General features: G+C 37.0%; 1 long non-coding RNA gene across 1 annotated transcript; it reads right to left on the reverse strand.

Annotated features, from left to right (window-relative positions):
• Nucleotides 1-355: 355 nt before the first annotated feature.
• On the reverse strand, nt 356-2,750 carry LOC131324675 (uncharacterized). Its single transcript, XR_009199413.1, has 2 exons — nt 2,443-2,750; nt 356-601 (listed from the first exon to the last, which is right to left on the reverse strand). It is a non-coding gene; the product is annotated as an uncharacterized LOC131324675 (long non-coding RNA).
• Nucleotides 2,751-9,471: the final 6,721 nt, after the last annotated feature.

Genomic DNA, 9,471 nt, shown 5'->3' on the forward strand with positions numbered 1-9,471 from the left:
ACCATGTTGGGATAGGTGGTACAAGGTAATGAAGTTCTAAGAAAACTTACACAAAGTGATAGTCAGCACGGGCAATAGCAATTTTCCCGCGGTCTTCGATTGGAATTGAAGGGGACCTCAATGGCAAGTGAGTAAAACAACCGAAAGCATCTCGTCAAATGTATGTAGTACAAGTTTGTATCTTGTTGCGATGACAACTCTCAAAGTCATAGCTTCCATCCAATGCACCATTGTGTTGTAGGCTCGAAGCATCCAGTAAGTGTAGTAGATGGTTTGCCCAACCATGTGCTAGATAAATCACACTATATAGATCATAATTTTGTAGAATCTCTTCAATAAGCTGTCACGCCCTCGATTTTTAACATAAATAACAATACCATTTTAAATACAAATCCTCACAATAGTACATACGGTACCCCAAATTACAACATACAGTTTCTAAATCTCACAATTTTGTCAACTGATACAGTATTCCAAATTTGAGAAAATAGTACAATACAGTTTGATTTACAAGGGAAAGACAAGTTCTTCAGAAAATAACTTTAACCTGTGATGTCTGCATGCACTTCACACCCTCCAAAATTGTGTCCATGTAGTGTACCTGAAAATGGTAGGTTGAGCTACACTAGCCCAGTAGAGAAATTTATACTCAAGCTATATGAAAATGCAATGAAGTATGCACAAAGAGTGAAAGAATTCGATAAGTGAACATGAGAAACACGAGTTTATCACAACGAAAGACAGACTACGGCCAAAGAGTTTCAAACAACTTGTAAGTATTCCTAACCGTTCACATGTCATGTAGAAACATTATTAAAATCACATCAATCAAACGTACTCACAATAGGTTCACAACCATTTCGACACTTCTCATAATCTCAGTCACTCTGCATTTCCACCCCTTGCATTGCAATTTGCATTTTCACCCCTTGCGTTGCAATCAACATCACCCAATATTTCGGTCTCTGCATTACCACCCCTTGCGTTGCAATCACATCCTCATTCCAATTCTCAATTACAGCCAATCAAATCCCAATAATCATACAGCTCATTCATCAAACGCTTCTCTAATCTCATGACACAATAAAGCACATCAATCAAACTGACTTATAGGTCAAATACGCATCGACAAGCACATGACAAAGTACTCCAAACGATCAATCATAACAGAATATCGACTAGCAAATTAGTACACGCCTTTTTCTCTTTGTACATCACAATATCGTACCAACTCCATAGTGACTCTACAACATACTACTCGCTAATATTGATTACTTAGATCTCATGAAACGAGCGCCAAAGGAGTTTGAAGGATAGGTGAATCGTGCAGACACGCATTACTATGCTACCACTCGGATCACTAGAAAAGCTCACGTCTACCAACTATACTTCCCACAACGTCTCACTTAGCCTTCGGTACTCCTAAATAACCTTACATCACATATTCTATTTACCACGACACCAAGATTACGCTTAACGGGTAACGAAAGAATTAGAATAATCATTAACTCATTGGAACTTGAGTAATCAAGTTTAGGAATGGTTTAATAATGTTTAAAAGGGTGTTAGAAGTGATTGGGAGTCGAAACAAACGAACGAGAATCAACGGACCAAAACTGTCCCAGAGAGCAGTCACTGTTCGACCATACATTAAATATTCCATACTCCACATTTTTCAATGATCCCAATGCCAAAAGATCACCAACTTACCAATCTTTAAAACCCATAAGGACCCGTAACCAATAGTGTCGTTTAACCATAGTTAACGACGAAAAACGCAGCTTCATACACTGCCCAGATTTTCAGATTTTTGTTCAATCTTCTAAAAATCATTATAAATCGAGTTCTTAATATTTTTGAGTGATTCCAGTCCCAAAAGTTTCGCGATTGAACGAAGTTTGAAAAACGAGAAGGAACTCTAGTCAAATCTGCACTCCAAGGGTGGTTAAACAGGGGTTTACTGAGGCTAAATGATTCTGTCATGCAGAATGACACATCTCCACTCAAACAATCATAACTTTCTGTGTACTAAGAGTTTTAAGACGATTCCAGTGGCAAATGAAAGCTAACTTCAAGACCTTCGAACCAATATAAAATTTGTATAAAACGGACATCGGACGAGGAAGTTATGGCCGTTCGAAGTGGGCTGAAACCCAGAAAACGAGACAGATTGCAGACCAGTATTCTAAAAATCACAATAAATTCAATTCTCAACGGTTTCGAGTGATTCCAGCGGCATTGGAACGGGCTCTAAGTCTACTCTATTTCATACGAGGAACCCAAAATTTAATTCCGAGCTTAAGAAGGCATAAAACTGCAAAAACGAAGACCCTGTTCTGCAGATTCTCAAAAATGGAAGAAACAACCTCAAACAACGAAACAAGGCACGATCTAAGTACATAAACACCGTATAAACGCATAACGAGAGTAAGAAATCCCTACCTCATGGATTTTGAGCAAAACCCCAAAGATCCAAGCGAAACCGAAACTCCTACGTGATCCGATCGTAATTTTTCTTGGATGGATAGGTAGCCCTCGTTCCGTAGAACAACTTTAATTCTCGGACTTTGTTCGGAATCATACTCCATGGAGGTGAAATTGAGGAGAGAAGATGAGGGAGAGGTGAGAGCTAGAGAGAGAGAGTGTCGGCCGAGAGAGAGGAGAAATAAAGGAGAGAATATCTCCTGGGAAATAAAAGAGAGGAAAAGATGGGAAAAACTATCCCATGCTCTCACTTCACAAACGCACACATGCACCTCTCACCTAATCATATCCTTATATCCTTTCACGAACACGTCACACCGTAAATCCACACCGTCTATCTTGACAAGTCATACTATTGCAAAAGAAAAAAAATAAATACGGCCTAAAAAATACAAGTCTCTACATAAGCTCATCTCGTACTCGATTCCAATCATTTTCACTATACCCGATTTGTGCAATTATCGCCCTAAATCCACAATGACCGTCACCAAGCACGTCAACAGTGTGGGAAATATAACGTTGATAAGCTTGAGGTAATCGCTGAATATAGCGATCAGAGATGAGTGGAACTAGAGATTGAGAATGGGTTGGTTAAGTGTTATGAACCCTCGACCCCCTCCCACGTCTTTCTCTCCCTCTCTCTCGCGATGTTGCAGTCCTTGATCATAAAGTGGATGCTTTTGAAAAAGAAGGTATGCGTGTGTACTTTGCTCATCTCTACCTGTAAGTCGACCTCTATGTTCTATGTTGTACGATAGAGGTCGAATTGTGCTATGAGATGGATCTGTCATATCAATAAACATGTCTATGATATGCTCTCGCATGCATGGATCCATCCCATCTAATATCTCAATAACCTGAGATGTCCTGTCAAATCTTGTTCCCTCGTCATTAAACTCATTCGCATGCATAGACAACCTAGTCCAATGAGCGTGGATACTCCATAACGGAATTGGAGTGGAAATGGAACGATAATATGCAAGATCGTACATGCATGACAATCCGTGTGTGATTTTGATTGTACGGTTGCAATAGCCGGCTATGTGGGGGATATTTCTAAAGCGCTTTCCAGCTGAACATATATAAACTCCATTGCCTCTAATGAAATGCGACACCTTACTTGATCAAAAATGTCGTACATAATTGTTTGTGGCGTGGAATGTTCATAAATTTCTCGAACGACTTCTTAATTTTTCTGAACTGATTTTTCAACATCTTTTTTATTTTATCAAAAGATATTTATAGCGATGATATGGTATCCCCAAATATAGTTTTAGCCTCGCATGTGAAGATTCTATTCTGTAATAGAATAATGCACTGTGTTTAAATAGGAAAGTATCAAAAAATATTCCTTAGTGTAGTAGAGGAATGCACAAAATTAAAATAATAAAGTTATAAAGTAATTATACATTTGACTTGAATTGCTTTTAAGGTGCATACATGTATCTGTCCATACTGAAACAAACCACTCTATGTATGACCTTAACCATGTTTCCCACAGGTAAGTTATGATAGTCGAGAATTGGCTAAATTCGTCGCACATGGCTTGCCAATTCCGTTGGAAAGACGACTAGGTAGATGAATTGATAAGCGAGTGCCACGACACGAAAAAACACTTTCATTCCGAACCAAGCACACGGCTGCAGTTCTTCATGACACACTTATTTATGTGCCAAATACACAGGATGTGATGTGGCATGGGGAAACATACTTCAATGGCGTTCATAAGCGCTAAATCCCGATCTGAAACAAATACTAATGGCAACGATGCTCCCTTTTGAAGCATCCAGTTTTTTAAGATATCCAATGCCCAGGTCAGCTGCTCTTCTCTCTCATTACTAAGATATGCGAACATAAGCGAGTAAGTTCACCATGTGGATGTGATACCCACAACCTCTAATAGTGATTTTCGATACTCATTGGTCTTGTACGTGGCATCAATGATCAATACAGACGGAAAGTTGAGAGATAACTCTAGGCTGATAGGATGAACCCAAGCAAGATCTGTGATTTCGTTGGTATTTGGATTTGTATTAAATTTAAGGAGGTATTTTTTCTTAAGTAATTGACGTATGACATACTGAATAGGAGTTAGACTGTCCAATTTGGCTTCTTTGTTTGAAAAAATGGCGTTGTAAACGCTCTTGATTCCCGTAGTGTTTGACAGGTCTTTTTCCTTCAAAATATTAAGAATTTAACGAGGCGCGGTGCTGTTTGCCATGTCAACCACAAATTGTTTCTCCATTGGTTTTAGCCTTGATGGGTACTCGTGGCCGGCAATATATTTTGCTATTTCATGGTTACGGAAACCATAAGAAACCTTTAAACCCCACATGACACCGTATGGAGGTTTTGGTATACCTTGCAGTTGAAATGGGCAGTCGCAGTTTTTTGTCCCAGTGTTCCTTTGTAAGGATTGTCCTTCAACCAGATACCGTGGCAGTTCGTACTTTCCTCCTCTTTCACAACCAAGAATACACTTCGGCAGCTTGCCGCCTTTTAACTTAGCAGAATTTAAAATAACCACCACAATACCATATTTTAGACCAACGCTCCACACCCAAGCTAACATATCTTCTCTACTTTCAAAAATCTATATTAAAAAAAATGAATATGTATAAGTTCAACATTAACTAGTCTACTTTTAAAATAAATAACAAATATGCAAAATAATAACAGTAATAACTAACCTGGTCAGTGGTAAATTCGGATCTATAATCGTGACTATTGTGGGAGATGCTCTCCCCACTACAAACATCATTCTCAAATGACCAACTATCTGAAATTGAAAAATTGTAATCATTCATTGTTCCGCCCCGAACTGTTGTGAGAGTGGATTTGTAGATACTGGATGATAGAGGGAAGAATGAAAGCTTGAATTCAGAATGAATGATGGCAAAATGTTTTAGTGTGTGTGAGTTTTCGGATGGGCAAGGAAGAGAAATCCTAGCCGTACCGACCAATTTCAAACCGAAACCGTACCGACGGCCGCTTCGGGCTGTCTCCGGCCACCGGACGGCCGATCCGAGCCGTTCAAAAATTCTAAAAAAAAAAACCGAGTGGCCTTATGCGGGAATAAACGGCATCGGATGTATGTAGAGTGGTTAGATCGAGTACCCTATTTTTCGTGTATACTCGTGTATATATGTATACGCGAAAACTAGGGTACTCGATCTAACCACCCTACACATATCGGATGCCGTTTATTCTCGCGTAGGGCCCCTCGGTTTTTTTTTTTAGAATTTTTGAACGGCTCGGATCGGCCGTCCGGTGGCCGGAGACAGCCCGAAGCGGCCGTCGGTACGATTTCGGTTTGAAATTGGTCGGTACGGCTAGCACTTCTCGGCAAGGAAAGGTGTGTATATATGTGCAAGTATGTATAGGAGGGAGAGTAAATGTGGTGAGAGGAGGAGTATGGAGATGGGTGTGGGGTGGACTGATATTTGCAGGGGGAGTAATTTCTCTGCAGAAGGTAGAGGAGAAGATGAGAGGTGGTATTGGAAAGAGGAATCAACATTTCTGATTGGAAAGAGTAAATGTGGTATTGGGGAGTATTCGAAAGATTAATTTTGCTGCCTTATCTTCGCAAACGAATCAACATTTCTATTTGATCTCTTTTTTTTTTTGTCCTTTGTTCACACTCCAAACATGAGATGCAAGCATTGCCTCTAATGATTCCGATTGTTTTTTTGTCCTTTTTTTTCCTTTATATATTAAAAAATATAGTTAAAAAATTAAATGTTTCAATTTTCAATCTGTTTGAACCGGTGCAAAGATATTATTTTTCTGATCATTTTATCTTAAATGGTCCTAATGAATTTTTGGCTCTTAGACCTTTCAATGTGCACCCTAAGAGAGCTCTGAAACTAAATAAGGAATCTTAGGGTGCTCGTTGAAAAGTCTTAGAGCCAAATATTTATTACGACCATTTAGGATGAAATGATCAAAAAAATAACATTTTTGCACCGGTTCAAACGGATTGAAAATTGAAACACTTATTTTTTTATACCGTTTATATATTAAAAAATATAGTTAGAAATTAAGTATTTCAATTTTCAATATGTTTGAACCGGTACAAAGATCTTATTTTTTTTTATCATTTTATCTTAAATGATCATAATGGATTTTTTGCTACACGACCTTTCAATGGACACCCTAAGAGAGCCCTGAAACTAAATAATGAGTCTTAGGGTGCTCGTTGTAAGGCCTTAAAGCAAAAAATTCATTATGACTATTTAGAATAAAATGATCAAAAAAATACGATCTTCGTCCCGGTTCAACTGAATTGAAAATTGGAGTATTTAATTTTTAAACTATATATTTTTAATATAGAAAGGGTGTATTTATTCCGTTAGAACCGAAAACGTTCCAATTTTCATTGATAAACATAATTTAGTTGAAAATATAATTTGAGTTAACCAAATTAAAATTAAATAAGTAATTTAATAAAGAAAGAAAGAAATTAAATAAATAAATAAGATACAAGCAATTAAATAAAAAAAGAATTGTGGGGTTGGGGGTAATCCGGGAAACGGGTGGGGGGAAGCAATCTACGTGGAAAGTTAAGTTTGGAACTAAAAGGTGACTGAACGGTGGAAAAGTTTGGCTGTGTACTGGACAATTGATTTTGGTACTCTCTAAATTTATAACTTGTCAAAATCAATTTCATATAGGGATTGATTTAGGCACTTTTCAAATTGATTTTGGCACTCTCCTTTGAAAGTGCAGTTATCAATTTAGGGAGTGTCAAAATCACTCCCCTGAACAAGATAGTTATTTTTTTAATACTCCATCTGTCCCAATTTAATTGTCTTTTTTGGAGTTCGTGTCATTTTTTAATTGATTATATTTTATAATTTATAATATTTTATATAATTTCAAAAATATTATATTATAGAAGTAATCGAAATCTATCAAACAATATCCATATTCAATATAAAATTCATTATAGATTTACAGATAAAACTTATTTTTTAGCTGATTTGAATAGAACGAGGGACAATTAAATTGAGACAGAGGGAGTAGAACAAGAAGAGAGTTGTTATTCAATAACCTTGCTTGGATAGTGTTTTGAAAAATTTTTGAATTTGATTTTTGGTGTAATGGGTGGAGAGTGAAATTAGAATAATAATTTGAAATATGGGTAATGAGTGGAAAGAAATAGAGAGAGAAATAAAAATAATGATTGGAGATAGATGTAATAAGTGTATGAATAAATAAGAATAATGATTGAAAATATAGGTAATGACTGTTTTTTTAGTTGAATTTTTTTTCCAAAACATCATCTAAACAAGGCCGGCTAACACAGACAAATTGAACATAGATTGCATACAGATTTTGTGTGGGGCACACTACGGATCCCATACAAATGATCCAATCCGTTCATCAAATGTAAAACATTTTTTAAAGGTTCCTGCGAAAAATCTGCTGAATCCAATATCTATAGGTACTTAATCCAATTGTTTAATTTTTCATTATCCTGAAATCTGAATGAAAAGTTAAATGATTAGATCGAGCACTTATAGGCATCGATTGAGCTAATTTTTTGCAAGGGCCCTTGAAAAAATATTTTATATTTAATAAACGGATTGAATTATTTGTGTGGGACTCGAGTGGGCCCCACACAAAAATCTATGGGCGATCTGTGTCCTATTTGTATGTGTGAATAGCACATTATTAGTACTTGAAAGAAACAATAATGCTTACAGGACCAACCACCACCCATAGTGACGGGTATGTGCAGAGTGTATTTTGCAACATGGTTAGTGTTCGGGAGATATATGCAGAATATATTATGTAGGTCTTTTTGTTAACTAAAATGAAGTAAGTCAAAAATGAGAAGTCAAAAAGCTCATCTTCCCCTACTTTTGACTTCTTTCCTCTAAACCGAAAATTGGAGAATGAGTTCTCCTATAATGAGTTTTAAAAAGAGAAAGCCAAACAAATAAAAGGAGAAGTTGAAAATGCAATAACTAGGGAACCAAACAGGCCCTTAGACTCATCAATATCTCATTTTGACAATTCAAATACTGCATTTTGAAATCTCAATTTGATTATCATTCATGTAAGAAAATAAGTCGATTGGATACCGGTTTTCATTTAAGCGAAGTATTTTTTTTTACAAGAAAAAAACATATATTCGGACCAAACATTTCTCTTAGGTCAAATACTCCTATGACTCAATTACAATTTTATTGATATCCAACCAATTTGATTTTTTCTTTGAACAATAAATATGAAAAGACTTAAAAAAAATACTACAAGACTCAAATTTTTAATAAAAAAATAATCGTGGGTCCCATTTTATATTACATATGAATATGACATGAGAGATGAGAGATGAGAAGTCTTTTAAAAGAGCATTTGATTCATACAGGTCAGGTCAGCTCCTATCTAATGGCACCAATCTTGATTAGGGGGGAATTGCATGCCTGTGGCAGACCTGCCAAATTAGAAGTCCCAGAGCACGAGACCGACGAGATGGTCCCACAAAATATATGTGGGTCCGGCATCTTACATGAGAGGGAGCATGGATACTATTCTATGCTTCGGGACTACCTAATACTGTAGTTTTTGGCCAAACACACCCGTTCCCACAAAACCAAAGAGCCAAATCCAAGGAAAGACCATATCCAAAACTTGAGATAAGAGCCATGTTTCCAAAATTTTGGCCAGCCCTATTTTGCCATTAATTTTCCAATTGAACCCCTTGGTGGGAGAGCCCGTAGTATTATGGTTGGGACCATTTTTGTCCTTTCGTGTGTTTTGTGGTAGGGCTTTGACACTGTTCGGCGATTTACCAACTAATATGGGTTTTCTGACTTTCCCACTATTGCGTTTGTGTTCCAAGATTTTTACCTGTTTTTGTCCTTTAGCGACTAGTATTTCTAATTTTCTTAAGGGGTGTTTTCGTCTTCTCACCTTTCCGCACTGACAAGTTCATGTGTTTTCTCTGACAATGATTGAGACAGAGGCGTGTACTTCTTC

This window comes from Rhododendron vialii, chromosome 4a, assembly GCF_030253575.1.
Source record: "Rhododendron vialii isolate Sample 1 chromosome 4a, ASM3025357v1".
Taxonomy (NCBI): domain Eukaryota; kingdom Viridiplantae; phylum Streptophyta; class Magnoliopsida; order Ericales; family Ericaceae; genus Rhododendron; species Rhododendron vialii.